Here is a 15,089-nt window from a genome sequence, read left to right on the forward strand (position 1 = left end):
TGCTCTGAGATCATTAAGTTAGAAGTCTTGCCCTTGCTTTTGTCTTAACATACCCAAATCAGCACTGAGCATAGAGAGGAAAAGAGTATCTGTGTGGCTGCGAAGAAAAAATGCCAGTGCTGCCCAACAGAACTGTTGAAGGTGGGCAAAGGGACACCAATAGTCCAGTGTTTGGATAAACTGAGATTTTCTTCAAGCTTTATCCCTGCAGAGGACACCACCAGGTTACTCAGTAGCACACACAGGTACCCATACAATTTTGAATACAAAGATGCAGGGGATTTTGCTTTCAACTGTAAATCATAGTGTATGAAGACAGAAGTTCGGTTTGTTCCAATTAAAGCTTTAGGATGGGAGTGCTAAACTATTGTATTTTCTAGCTTTTCACTGCTGTTTTTAACGAGTATAATGGCTATGCTTACCAGGAGCTTCGCATTGGACTTGCTAATGAGAGAAAGAAAATAGATTTAGGATTGTTTTTTAGAAATCTTTGGATTAAATGTTTTTATTTTCAAGTGACTTACCTCCCTCTCTGTATGCTAACAGTAGATTCACAAAAGCCTTTCTAATTTGCCAGTGGCCTAAGTAGCCAAATTGTTTTCTGCTGCTATGCAGTTTTATTGCTCTAGGGTTTTTTCATTTGTTTTGTTGGTTTGTTGTTGGTTTTTTTTTTTTTACCAAATTTTCTGCATAACCGGATGTGCAAGAAATTTGAGGTGAAAGACCATGAAATGAAGAAGACACCTCTGAGTTTTGCCAGCTGCTATTTTTGCTGTGTAAGAGGAGCTCTGTAGCAGGGCAGATGAATAAGCCTGGGAAGGGCTGGGGAAAAGAAAGGCACTTGTGACCTTGGCATCAAACTGTCTTTCTGCAGTTCTCTAAGGAAATTATTTAGAGTAGAAAGTATGCTGCAAATAGCAATAACAGCTGCCGCAGGTACCAAGAAGATAAAGATCAGGATGGGGCTTGTTCCTTGGGATGCTGAGCACCAGCGTGGTCTGACAAGTGGTGACTTTGGGGAGGAAGAAGCATGGTTACAGCTTTTGTGCTGTAGTGTGTTGTACATACAATATGTATGTATGTACATATGTAGTATGTACATATATATGTAGCCAAGTGTAGTTGGCTTTCTAGTGGGCACCACAGTTCCTCACTTCTGTACTGAACTTAATTTTTTCAATAATTTTGTTCGCCTGTTTTCTGTTCTTCAGCGTTATCATCCTGATCTTGCATAATGCTAAATAATTACATTTATTAACAGGCAGAAATAATAAATCAGCATATACTCACTCTTGCTAGCAGAGGCTCCTCTCCTCTCCTCTCCTCTCCTCTCCTCTCCTCTCCTCTCCTCTCCCTTCCAACCCAAACTATTCTATGATTCTATGATTTTATAATGTTCCCAAAATCATGAAAACTGAGGGCTGCATTTCCAGAGCTGAGCCCATAGGGATGCAGAGAGGAGACATTTTTGGCTGTGCTTGCCCATGCACACCCCTCCCCTCCCCTCCCCTCCCCTTCCCCAAAAACAGTGAATTCACAAGATAATACATATAGTACGAGTGGAAGGCACAAGGCAGATGAAGCCAAGCCTGGGAGCTCACAGCTGCAAGCACCCATACTGATAATGGTTTGCAACAAGCCATAACTGCATCTAGGTTTCTGGTTTTGCACAAAATTGTGTGTTTCTTCGAGACGTGTCCTTTCGTATTTACTTCTGTGGTTAAAACGCAAAGGGCTGTGGCATGAATGCTGGGATGAATTTCAGCACAGCGTTTGGATTACTCCCAGAGGAGCAAACCATAAGCAAATTGTTTCTTTAAAGAATCCAGCTTCTCTTAGTTTGTATTCAATTACGGGGTTATTTTCCAGTGGGAAAGACAAGAAAGTTCAGAGCTCTCCATGCTGCTTGTCTGGCTGCTTTCCTTGACCCGCTTGTAGAAGGTGCTTTAATTCCACCCGGGCGGTCCATTTGTTGTGGTGAAGCCCATGTGCCTGAGGTGTGGGGAGTTACTGGCTCACACCCCAGCAGAAGATTTCTGTATGCAAGCCTGTAATGATCCTGAATGGATCAATGGGCCAAGGCCAATGGGATGAGGTTAATAAGGCCAAGTGCCAGGTCCTGCATTTTGGTCACAACAACCCCAGGCAACGCTACAGACTTGGGTAAGAGTGGCTGGAAAGCTGCCCGGAAGAAAAGGACCTGGGTGTTGGTGGACAGCCAGCTGAACATGAGCCAGCAGTGTGCCCAGGTGGCCAAGAAGGCCAATGGCATCCTGGCTCATATCAAGAATAGTGTGGCCAGCAGGAGTAGGGAAGTCATCGTGCCTCTGTACTGGCCACTGGTGAGGCCTCACCTCGAGTACTGTGTTCAGTTTTGGGCCCCTCACTACAGGAAAGACATTGAAGTGCTGGAGCGTGTCCAGAGGAGAGCCACCAAGCTGGGGAGGGGTCTGGAGAACAAGTCCTACGCGGAGAGGCTGAGGGAACTGGGCATGTTGAGTTTGGAGAAGAGGAGGCTGAGGGGAGACCTCATTGCCCTCTACAACTCCCTGAAAGGAGGTTGTAGAGAGGTGGGGGTTGGCCTCTTCTCCCAAAGGACGAACGACAAGACCAGAGGAAATGGTCTGAAGTTGGGGCAAGGGAGATTTAGATTAGATATTAGAAAGAACTACTTTACTGAGAGAGTGGGAGATTATACACCATTCTTCAGTCCTTGTTGTGCCTCTAATAGGCTCCCTCCTCTCCCAGTTTGCAGTAATAGGGATGGGCAGGGTGCTGCTCCTGCACCTCATCCTGCTTTCCAGACCTCCTTGTGCTCTCTCATCTCAGTAAGGGTGCTGTGCTGCTTCTCACAACACAACCTTTCCATGGTTTAGATTCCATCTGAGACGTGCAACGTCTGTAACGACAGAGGCTGGTTGGGACTCATTCACAGAATCACAGAATCTTCTAGGTTGGAAGGGACCTTAAAGATCATCTTGTCCAACCGTCAACCTAACTGACAAAAATAGACACCCACACAACAAACAAGGAGCATCATCACTAAACCATACCTCCCAGCACCACATCAACCCGTCTTTTGAACACCTCCAGGGATGGGGCCTCAACCACCTCCCTGGGCAGCCCATTCCAATGCCTGAGAACCCTTTCAGTGAAAAAATTTTTCCTAATATCCAGCCTGAACCTCCCCTGGCGCAACTTGAGGCCATTTCCTCTGGTCCTGTCGCCTGTGACTTGAGAAAAGAGACCGACCCCCACCTCTCTACACCCTCCTTTCAGGTAGTTGTAGAGAGCAATAAGGTCTCCCCTCAGCCTCCTCTTCTCCAGGCTGAACACCCCCAGCTCCCTCAGCCTCTCCTCATAAGACTTGTGCTCCAGACCCCTCACCAGCTTTGTCGCCCTTCTCTGGACCCGCTCCAGCACCTCGATGTCTTTTTTATGGTAGTCAGTCCCCTGCTCAAACAAGGGGATTCAGCCTCTCATCCTTTTTCTTACTCTTTGTTGCTGGGAGGGAAGAATTTCTCAAGCTGTTTGAAAGATGGGCTTCGATTTAATCCTTTTGAAGAGCGCTTACCTGCAACTGAGACATCAGTGTACAGACTGCATGGTAAGGCAGGAGCAACCTCCTGCCAAATGGACGTACGGTCCAGCAGCGTGAGGAGTGCAATATAACCTGTTCCAGCTCTAAAAGAATAAAAATACTGCTTCTGAAAGATCCTGAACTAGCAGGGCTTTCATCCTCACAAACCAGGGAGACGCTCCTTAATGATGTGCACCATGTCACTCTGCAGGTGGATGCACCTGTAGGCATCTTTACTGACCCATGAAGATGTAACAATATTTATCATCTGCCCGGGGGCATTTTTATCCAAAGCTGCTACTGCAAGGCCCTGCCATACATCTGTTTCTTCTTCTTCTTACCCCCGTTTGAGCTCACTTTTATTGAATCATGATGTATTACTGTTCTTTCTTGTTCACACCTAGCTTTTGTTTTCACTTTTGACTTTTTTTTTTTTTTGCTCTGCCTTATGTATTTCCTTCTACAGAAAGGGTAAGTCCACAGGTAGAGTGCCATCAGTAAAAGTAGAAGTAGATTTTTCCTGTCAGAGAAGAGGTTCCTCCAGGCTCCATCAGTAGCACAACATGCTGCTGTCCCCACCTTCTTGTGACGTAAGGATAGCTACATAATGAAGGGCAGCAGAACTGTTTAGTTGCATTCTGTTAAAAGATCACGAATAACATTTTCCCAATTTTTCACTCCTATAGGATATCGCTCTGTGACAGTGCAGCAAACTGCTGGAGTATGAAGGCGGCTCAGAAGTTCATGTAAGTGTGTATCTTCATGTGTGTCTTCACAGAGGCGAATCACAAGCGCAGCCATTAGCTCTCTAGCCCTTTTAGATGTGAGGGAATTGATACAACAGGAAACGCTGATGGAAAAGGGATGAAAAGATTGCAGGGACAGGAAGAAGATAAACATTCACAAACAAGGGTAAAAAGAAGCAGCAGGTAAATTGTCAGTGTCTGACTTCTGGGGAGCTGTGACAATTTATAACGGCAGTGAATCACCCAGCAGTCTAGAAGGAATGATAATGCATCGCTGACTTGCTGTTCCTCGTTTCTCTGGGGTTTTTGGAGGAGGTTTGCATTCAGTGAGTGTCAGGGCACAGCAGGCACTGAGGGTTTTCACTGAGGGGGGCCAGGGCATCTCACTGTTCCTCACCCCGGCAGCCACAGGGCATGTTGGTGCCCTCAGAGCACTGGCATCATGTTTTTATATGATTTTCTAGATGTTGTTTGAATTCCTGGTGGTTTTAGAGGCGTTTGCACATCTATTCTGTGTTCCAAAAGCAAACATGGCATTAGCTTCAGGTGTGGAGAGCTCTGTCTGTGGTAACTGCACGGCCAGTTTCAGAATTGCACAGGGTTTGCAAAGTGTAAGTTACTAAAACATAGCCAAAAGATATGCCATCGTATGGGCTGGTGCTGTATTGCTTGATACTCTTATGTGCAAGGTAAGACAAAGGATCTACTGTAATGCTTTTGTCTGCTCTGTCAAATATAAATTTTATCCTAGATTTTACATATTCCATAAATAAGGGGTTAATTGTATATGCAACGGTCAAATGTAAAATTATTAGCAACATGCCTGATCTGTGTCCCATACAGGCATGAAACCACAGAGGAATTATCCGAGGCCACTTTCTGCTGTAGGTCCTGGCTGTTTTGATATTAACTTAAACATTAATGTTACACTGTTATATATTGAGTAAATAGCTTTACTCCACTGTATTTTCCCTTTTTCTTGGCTTAACGTGATTTTCCAACGGATGGATGGGAAATTGTGTTTGTCCACGAGCACCAGGGAAACCAGCTGGGCTGCTGTGTGTTTTAGCTTAGGTGCAAGAAAGTGACTTCTGTCTGAAAAAAAACTAAATCACAGGGGAAGAGCACTGCTGTAAAGTTGTAAAGTCTGTTAATGCAATCTGCCAGAGAGCATAGGATTTGGTCTTGGAAAAATCCCATTGCAGTAATCCATTAATCCATAGAATTACCTGGAAGGCTTTCAATACAAGGAAGTAATTAGATGAGATCCCAATTTCTAAATTTGTATTTAACATTTATGGCTATTTCTGGTACTTTATTTTCTTTTATTCACTGCCCTCTAGAGGTCTTGCAAATGAAATTAGAATAGGAAAATGAGGTTGCAGCAGTGACTGTCTCTGCCTGGTGCCACTATGTGCTGCCTAATACAGTGTTTTAAAATAACTGCGTAGATACTGCTGCAGCTAAATGCAGCTTTCCACTCTCACTAGGAAGGGGAAAAATTCCTAAGGTGTGTGTGAAGTTTAGGTTTTAATGTAGTGAGTGGCAGTGCAAAAGGAACTGTATGGCATTCCTTTATTCCGCTTTATTACAGGTGATAAGACTTAGGGCATAAATATATCAGCGCATCAAGTATTTTTCCATTTGTCCTTTTTTAATACGTTCTCACTAAAAAACATTTTCAGGGAGAGATCATCTTTAGGGATGAAATTCTTCTGAACCTAAAAGTCTTGCTCTTAGTAACAGGATGGGTGATGCTCAGTGTCCTCACAGCTCTGTGTCTCCCGTGTCGGCTCTGGGTGCTCTCCTGAGGTGTTTCCTTCTCCGGAGAGTCAGAATGACCATCTCTTCAGTGGACTTGTATTTCATGAACGTGGAAGTGTAACCTGCAGGTCGTTGGCTTGTAGGGGCGTTTGGGAATTGCTCTCCTCTGTCTGGCTGCCTGCTTCCATGAAGTGATTTGCATCTTAATAGCTTTGATACTGCAATCAAAGGTTTTTTGGGGAAGGACAAGAAAGCGGTGGGACGGTATGATAATGTGAACCTCGTTTCTTGGAGGAAACCAAGAAATAGAAAATAGAAATGTTGTCTTCAAAATGTGGCAAGACTTCAGCTCAAGCTTTGCTGCGCACATTGGTGCTTGGCGTCGATCTGAGAAATGAGTATAAATTCATATTTAGCTTTTTCACCCTTTATTCACTGGCAGTTGTTGTGTGTATCACTCAGCAGAGATGCCTGCAATCCCATTGGAAATGGCAGCACTCCCTGGTTTTGTGTTTTATTGGGGAAAACACTATTCTGTACTCTTTTCCAAGTGTGATTCTGTGAGATGTATTTTAAGACACTGTGTTTTATCTTTGAAGTGTGAATCAAATCAAAGCTGGTTGGAGCAATGCCCATGTCCTCTGCTGGCCAAGGAGGGCCAGGCCCAGGGAGGAGCAGCCTTTGGCAGTGCCCTGTGCTGTGCAAACAACCAGCCAGGAGCCCGCTGGGGAATTTTTTGCATGGATTAAAGTGCATTGTACGGTGAAACAGTTAGTGCTGGGGACAAAAAATCCGCCCAACATGTAGAAGAGATTTTGTACAGACTGGCTCTGGCTTCATCCTCTGAAGTGGCTGGGCCTCAGCAGCTGGAATGGCTGCATCATTCTTGAATTTTATAGCTTTATCCTCCAGGAATCCAGTTTTTGTGCTCCCAGACCTCTCTGCAGTTCACACCGGTGTGCTGTAAAGTGGGGACGATGAGGACAGACACTTCAGAAGTGAATGTAAGACCTGAATTGTAGCACTTTTGTAGAGACACCCCTGACATATCAGAATCTCAATGTAAGACCTGAACTCTACCCTTGTAGAGACACCCCTGACATATCAGAATCTCTGTCCTCAACAGAAGAATAATATTAATCATGGATCTCCGATGCAGTAATTATGTAGCCTCTGTAGATTTATATGATTTGTCTCTCCTGTGTATATCCATAAATTTATGTTCCCTGCTCAAGATGCAGTTATAGATAGTTTTATAGACTCCACAGTTCGAGCTTTAGTTGAATTGTATCTCGGCACCGGGCCATTCCTCCCCAAAGTGAATTTGTTCCTAAATGATACTTCCTAAAGGAGAGAAATCTTGTCAGCTATCACAGTTGGAGAGTGGCACAAGTAAAGTCACAGAGATGACTAGAGCTGGCTCTGCTCACCAGTGCTTGGTGCCTAAGTGGGCACCCAGAATTAGTTAGCTATTTTTTAAACTTAGCTGTGGATGATGGATATGGAAAATGAATTTACATAGACCTGCAGCTTTGCATTCTTCTGCTTAATTTTCCAGTTGATTGGGGATTTGGTGTATCGCAGAAGAATTTGTCTTCCTTGGTATCAAAGTCTGGAAGCACAAATAAGCCATTGCAAATTGTCACTTAGAGCAAAATGTTTTATTATTGATGAGATTTGTGAGACTTAAACAGGAAACAGTGCTGAAGCATTCGCTGCTTTACAGAATCTTATGGTCACATAAATTACTGTAAGGAAAGTGTAAAATAACTATGGGGAATTACTCCAAATAACTATAGGTAATAATAATATGAAAAGATAAAAAGGTCAGATACATTTAGGATGCAGGCAGACACGGGAGAGAGGTCTGTGCTCATGAGTTGTAGACCCTTTGGGAGAACGGGAAAACAATTTTTCTTCCTTTCTTTAGTGTCTTCCCATATGCCAGGTCTTTTCAGTAGAAGGTGCTGTTGGCAGATGCTCAACTGGCACTCTGTGCTCTCAGCTTCTTGGTTGCTCCTCTGCTCTGCCTGACCCCATCCACTGACACTGCCAGGGAAGATCAGCTCCCAGATTTTGGTTCTGTTTTATGTTGCCTCCTTGAAACCCCATTTGCAGAGCTGAGCTTCCCATCATCAGTGAGGAACGTGCTGCCTCCATCCAAATGGTGACCGTCCCAATATTTGGCAAGAAGTGTCCTAGTTTTTTTATTGCTGCACAAATGTAGTCGGGTTTTCTGAGGGTAAATGTTGAGAGGTGGATAATTTTGTTGTGTGTTAGCATCAACCTGAAAGGGTTTGCCAGTAACACATCAACTTTAAGCCAGAGCAGGACCAAACAAATTTAACAGTGTCTGTTAAATCTATTTGATTTTTGGATCAGAACTTATTTTTGCAGTTAGCAGAGGAAGCTCTAATTTTGTTCTCATTTTCCCCAGGTAATTGTCTCAGCTGAAGTACCTTTCTCACAAACACATTGCTCTTAACGTTAATTATACTTGCAGATGGCTTTCCTTTACAAGTCCCTCTCTGTGTGCCTATATGTAATGACAGGGGAGTATAAATCCTAATGTTTTCATTAAAAAAATACAACAGAGGTAGATTAAAAGCAGTTAGCATTCACTGATCACTCAGCTTAGGAAGAACTTCATCAGGCAGCTGCAAAGGAGCGGCTGGTTCTTTGGGGCCTGTTTTCTGTAAGGAGGTCCTTTACAAAGCCATCACTGCACTTGTAACAAGCTGCTACCGTGTCAATATTGTCCCCAACACTGCCTGTGTGTGTGTTCCATGTCTACACGTACCCTTGCATAGACACTGACTGTGCCTATAATGGAGAAAAAGCCGCTGCAGTCTACCTGGACAGAATATAATAGATGCCTGGGAATGATGCATAGTATCTGTGTCTTCATTTATCACTTCCTTGACATATGCTCATATAGGCTTTACCAAAAAAAAGCTTCATAATTTCATATATATATGTATTTATGCGTTGCAAGAAAATGCATCATGAAAATACGGTTCTCCTAAGTTCCTAATCTCTTGGAACTGTAATTCCTTACTGAGTCTCTGTTTAATATGAATACGGAGTGCTAAATAGCTCCAGTAGTGCCTAGCTCACTTGGCCATCGATGATTTTTTTTGTAAGGCTCTAATTAATATCTACATATGCCATTTGCCCCATCTCAGCTGGGGTTGTTCAGGATGTGCAACAGAGAGTCTGTAGACAAGAGGGGGTTTATTGGGGAATGTCCCTATCATAGCCCAAAATCCCAGCCTGGCAGGCATGAGAGGAGCCCAGATGAGCTGGTAAAGGTTGAGCTGTGTGGGCACAGAGCCACCCAGGTGTCAGGACATTGCCTCTGCTCTTATTTATTCTCAGCAGTTGTATAGTCAGAAATAAAAAAAAAAAAAAAGCTCCCAGTACTGGAGCTGAAATATAATGGGATTATATACAAATAACTTCATTACCATTTTAAAGGTCTGCTTTTCTATCAGTTCTCTTTGATTGGTATTTAAAAATGCTACTGGATTGTTTACCTCGATGGAGATGGAGATAATCCTTAGACTGCTTGAATGACTCAAGTGTTTGCAGCAATTTCTCAGAACTGAGTATTGGCTGAATTGATTTGTCTAGAATCAAAGTGGTTTATTTTTTTTTTTTACCTAAATGGGAGAATTCTAGTGAAGGCTGATTTCCTCACAAGCCAGCTATTCTGCTCCCTGATTTAGTCCATCCTTTGGACTGTGGCTCCAATGAAATCAGGGGTAATGGTTTTAAACTGAAAGAGAGGAGGAGATTGAGATGAGATCTCAGAAAGAACTTCTTTGGTGTGAGGGTGGTGAGAGCCTGGCCCAGGTTGCCCAGAGAAGCTGTGGCTGCCCCATCCCTGGAGGGGTTCAAGGCCAGGCTGGATGGGGCTTGGAGCAACCTGGTCTGGTGGGAGGTGTCCCTGCACAGGGCAGGGGGGTTGGAACTGGATGATCTTGAAGGTCCCTTCCAGCCCAAACCATTCTATGATTCCTGCCCTCTTTGATGTGATGCTATGCAAATGTTTGGGGCTTTGGTTTTGGTGTTCTTTTTACTTTTTTTTTTTTTTTGAGGGGGGAAGAATTGGCAGGAAAGGGAGTTTTGGGGGTTTGGTTTGTTGGTTTGGTGTTTGGTTTGGTTGTGGGTTTTTTTTTCATTTTTAATGCTGTATGAATTTAGCAGGAGTCCCCATGCTCCCAGGGTTCATGCAGCCCTGGTGGAGCAGCCTGGCCTAAGCTGCCATAGACAGACCAGCAGGTGGTGGAGGTATTTTGAGGGGAAGTTCTGCAGAGCCCAGGAGGCTATTTGCCAGCAGCACCCTCTCCATGTGCTACCTGCCCTTGGCCCAGTTGTCTCCAGAGCCACCAAGTGCTGTAGGACACTGTTGGGTGTAGCAGAGAGCCTGGCCTGATTTGCTGTGTGAGAGTGGGTCTTCTGCTGTTGGCAACTGAAGATCAGAGTTGCTTTCTCCAGAGAGATACTCCAGGTATATACTTAAAAGCAGCAAAGCAGCAAGGTGGGAGTCTCTCTATCTCCTGTTGAGCTCAGAAACCAGTTCTGCTGGATTTTGGACAGTTTAGGGACTTCATGGTTCTGGAGACTCAGGCCTTGTGGTGTCTGTCACTTGTTCCTGTGTCATCTCAACAGCAGCAGCTCTGAAGGGGCTCTGCAGTGAAGCCAGCTTAGTAGGATATGAGGGACAGCTGGTGAAACCTTTGAGGTCGACTTAAATTATAGAACAGGGTTAGTAATATTTCTCTGGGATGAAAATGTCACAGATATTTCTAGACACATAATTTACTTGAACAATTCGTTCTGCAGTCTTTTTTTTTTTCCAGGTGCTGCTAACTGCAGAGGTTCTGGCCACAGCCTGGAGTGTGACAGTGGGCAGCAATGGCAGGCTGTGCGGAGCTGCGGGTGCTTAGTGGTTTAGTTTGGGGCTGGATATTGTCATAAATCTTCCAAGTTACTGCTAAACGGCTGATAGGTGAAGCTGGTAGCTTAGAAGGGACACAGCCATCTGCTGCTGCCTTTCTGTTCTTTGTCTTAGAAGTGTTGGTGTCTCCTGCGTGAAGAACATCACCTGTGGTAGGCAGTAGTGACACCGGGCTGTCCAAAGGTGACAACATAACTTTAGAAGTACAACGTGGCAGAAACTGGTCCATTCAGGTGTTCTCTATTAATTGCTATTTGTAAAAAAAAATGTTAGAGAAACAGCATGGAGTGTTCAGAAATTTAAGAAAGTCTGTAGTTTCAGAGCGTTCAGAAATTTAAGAAAGTCTGTAGTTTCAAGGCATAGAATCATAGAATCATTGAGGTTGGAAGAGACCCTTGGGATCATCGAGCCAACCATCTCCCCTACTCTACAAAGTCCTCCCCTACACCATATCCCCCAACACCACATCTAAACGGCCCTTAAACACAGCCAGGGATGGGGACTCCACCCCCTCCCTGGGCAGCCTGTTCCAATGCCCGACCACTCTTTCCGTGAAAAATTCCTTCCTAATGTTCAATCTAAACCTCCCCTGTTGGAGCTTGAAGCCGTTCCCTCTTGTTCTGTCACTAATTACCTGTGAGAAGAGACCAGCACCAACCTCTGTACATTGTCCTTTCAAGTAGTTGCAGACAGTGATGAGGTCTCCCCTCAGCCTCCTCTTCCTCAATAAACAGCCCCAGCTCCTTCAGCCGCTCTTCATAGGATTTGTCTTCCAGGCCCTTCACTAGTTTCATTGCCCTCCTCTGCACTCGCTCCAGCACCTCCAGATCTCTCTTGTATTGAGGTGCCCATAAATCAGCCATAATAAATATATGCAATGCTGAACAACAGTTACTTAAAAGCATTTGGTGTTAATTTGAAGTGGAGAGGTGTTGTGTCTTCGCTGAAGCTCAGTGGCACAAGGCTGGAGGTGGTTGTGTACAAACACAGTTTGAGCTGGTGGAGCAAAGAGGACAGGGACAAGAGGGCAAGGTGTTCCTTAAATACTGATTTATCATTATCACTAGTTAGATATTGCAGGTTGACACAGCTGAGGACAGGGGAGGTATGAGGGTAGATTGTTGGGTTGAGAAGGACAGTCGAATGGCAGTCGTCCTATGTTTGGGTGGAAACCAGAGGCGTGCGTGTGTATCACAAGGAGGGTGGTGTGCTCTGGTGGCACCAGGACAGGTGGGCTGGGGTGTGCACGTCCAGCACGAGGCACTAATGCAGAGCCACCAGGGCTTCTCCTTTTGCTGTCTTGCTCTTGCAGCAGCCTCATATCCAGAGAAACTGGAGAGCGTGACGGAGCGGTGATCGAGTGCTCAGTGCCCTGCTGGCAGTCACAGAAGCATGGACTGGCTAATGGAGCAGTTGGAGGATGCGTTCATCCAAGGTCTTTATCAGCCTTTCCTGCCTGTGGCTCCTCTGCGAGCGAGATCCTCCTGCTCTTCTCTGCACCCAGACCCCTAGTGCACTGCCACGAGGGCCTTAGGGCTGTTGTCACCCCAAAATCTTTCCATAGAAGCCTGTGGGGGAGGCTGTTTTACTCTCCTGCTAGAGCATGTGAATATCAAGAATATTCTTCTCTCCACCCAACAGTGTCTTTGAATTTCCTTCAAAGCCTGGAAGGATGAGTGCAGAATTGCCTTCATGTCAGTGGGAAGCTGGGGAAGATAAGGTGTTTGGAGATTTAGACTAGCAAGAGACTTCTACTGCATATCAGTTTGTCTCCACACACCCCCAGAGCTGAGGAGTGCTCACATGCACTAAGCAATGTCTTCTGCAGACTGTCTCAGATCAAGGGATAGGGATGGGAGAGACAAGCACTGAGATATGATACACCTTCTCTTGCTGTGTGCTTTGGCGATCGAGATCCAAAACACTCCTTTACTGACCTTTTTTTTCCCTCAGAAGTTTGGAATCTCAAGGTTAAGCAGAGGAAATAGCAAAAATTGGATTTTTTTTTTTAAGGAGAAGGGTGCCATATTCAGAGCATTGTGGAGATTATAGCCCTTCCCTTTTTATTTTGTTATGCTATTTAGAGTTCCTTCTCATGCATATTTATATATCTATCTATATATATATAAATGGAAGAGACACTGCATGTGCATGACCCAAGGAAGAATGGTATTAGGTACAAAGATGCATTTGCTGAACCAGCTTGCTTCTCTATGTATCTTTGCTGCCTCTTGTTTTACAGGTCTACGATGGTGACCTGGCACACAGTTTTATGACTATGCCAACTTATATTTATCCAGCAAAGTAAAAAAAAAAAAAAAGAATTTAAACATGAATATTCATACTTGGGGGACAATCTGAGAAGTCTTAAGCATTCAGATTTTGCAGGCGGAAGTATCTGAAAGAAGCTGAAGTTTCATCAGCTTAGTCTGTCTTCTGAACTTCATCAAATCAAAGCCTTGGAAGTTTGTTTTTTTTTTAACGCAGATGGAGAAGCTGCTGCTGGAAGGCAGGAGGCCTGCGAGGGGAGATAAAAGGGAGCAGCATGAGCAGGGGAGTTTTTATACTGGTCCCATGTTTATTACAGGGTTTAGGCTGTAGAATGTATTTAGCCTGTTTAATTATCAGTAATGGCATAAGGCACGGGATAATGATAGCATCCTTAGATGTTGCTTAAGGAATAGTCTTTTAATGTAATGAGACAGGGACACGGCAAATGGCCTGTTCACCTTGGAAGACAATCTGGAGGGAGCAGGCGTAGGAGGTGTCAGTGAGCCTGGTGATCTGTGGCTGTTACAGCCTTTCCTAAGAAACCCGTGGCTTTGATTAAGAAGTGATATCACTTCAGCCCAACCCATGCTCCTCTTTTGGTTGGGTTCCTGGAGCATTTTGTGTGGGCATCTCTGTCCGTTGCTTTCCCTGCCTCCTCTGTTGTATCATGCTGTGTATCATGTCAATAAGCCAAGAAACCTGTCTTTCAACCCCAAGGTGATCCCAGTTGTTTGAGCAGAGTCATGATTTTAAATAAATTAAAACAGCTAAACAAGTTAAGTAGCTTAATTTGTGCCTAAGCGTTAATGGCTTGGCCAAAAAAAAAAAAAAGACTGGAGAAAGAGAATGGAAAAGAGCTCGTAGTTCTACTAACAAATGACAAGCATAGTCCTTGGAGTGAAACTTCTGACTTCTCAATATGATAAAGAACTCAAAAAACTGTGACTGTAATTCTGTACTGCACAATTCATTTGCATTAGAATTTAATATGTGTTCAGTCTATTCATTTTTGCACCTGTGAACCACAGAGTGTGTTGTTTGTGATGGATATGAAAGAACCTCTGTATTCCTCCACAGCAGAACGTTTCTTTCAGTGATTATTATGAGCCAGTTAACAAGGACGTGTCGTTTTTAGAGGGCAAGTTTCAATATTTTTATTTATTTTTAGTTTCTTTTGTGTTGTTTTAGTTAAGAAAAAAACAACTGAATGCAGCATGAACAGTTGTGAGAGCTACAACAAAATGCTTTGTGCCAGTGGTATGTTTTCTCCAAACATTTTTCTCGTACAGTGTGCTTGTCTCTGTACAATAAAATGCGGTTCGGGAACTGTATTGTTTAAAATAGTCCTTTCTTGAAGTAGAATGTTTGTTTTCTGAGTCGGCAAAAACCTGCTCCTTATCATCTTGCAGCTTGGATTGCGTCGCTGTTGTTTTTCAGAGGAGGAAGCTTAAAGAGGTGCCAGCAGGATGGATTATTTCAGGTCATTATTAATGGATGGGGCAGGAGGAGCAACTAGAAAGAGCCGTGGCCTGGTTTGAGGTGCCAGCACTGACCCACTGCAGGGACCCCACACGTCACAGCTTTCCTCCACACCTCAGGTTTTGCAGTCCCTGCGATGTCAGAACTGACATTGTTCTTGTTTGGAAAACACTGTTTAAAACCAAAGCCTTGCTACTCATAACTGCAGCACACAGAGCAAGACAAATGGCTGTGTATTATGTTTTGACAGCTCGCTGGGACCCAGATGTTTTAAGCTCTTAAAGGT

The 15,089-nt window shown here is 44.2% G+C and overlaps 1 long non-coding RNA gene across 1 annotated transcript in view; it reads left to right on the plus strand.

Moving 5' to 3' along the window:
* Window positions 1-15,089, plus strand: part of LOC106890386 — a 409,392-nt gene that overhangs the window by 281,837 nt on the left and 112,466 nt on the right. The window contains exon 4 of the long non-coding RNA XR_001412513.1: window positions 4,267-4,326. This is a non-coding gene — a long non-coding RNA (uncharacterized LOC106890386). The remainder of the gene's footprint in view (window positions 1-4,266; window positions 4,327-15,089) is intronic.

Source organism: Calidris pugnax, unplaced genomic scaffold (assembly GCF_001431845.1).
Source record: "Calidris pugnax isolate Ruff unplaced genomic scaffold, ASM143184v1 scaffold136, whole genome shotgun sequence".
NCBI classification, from domain to species: domain Eukaryota; kingdom Metazoa; phylum Chordata; class Aves; order Charadriiformes; family Scolopacidae; genus Calidris; species Calidris pugnax.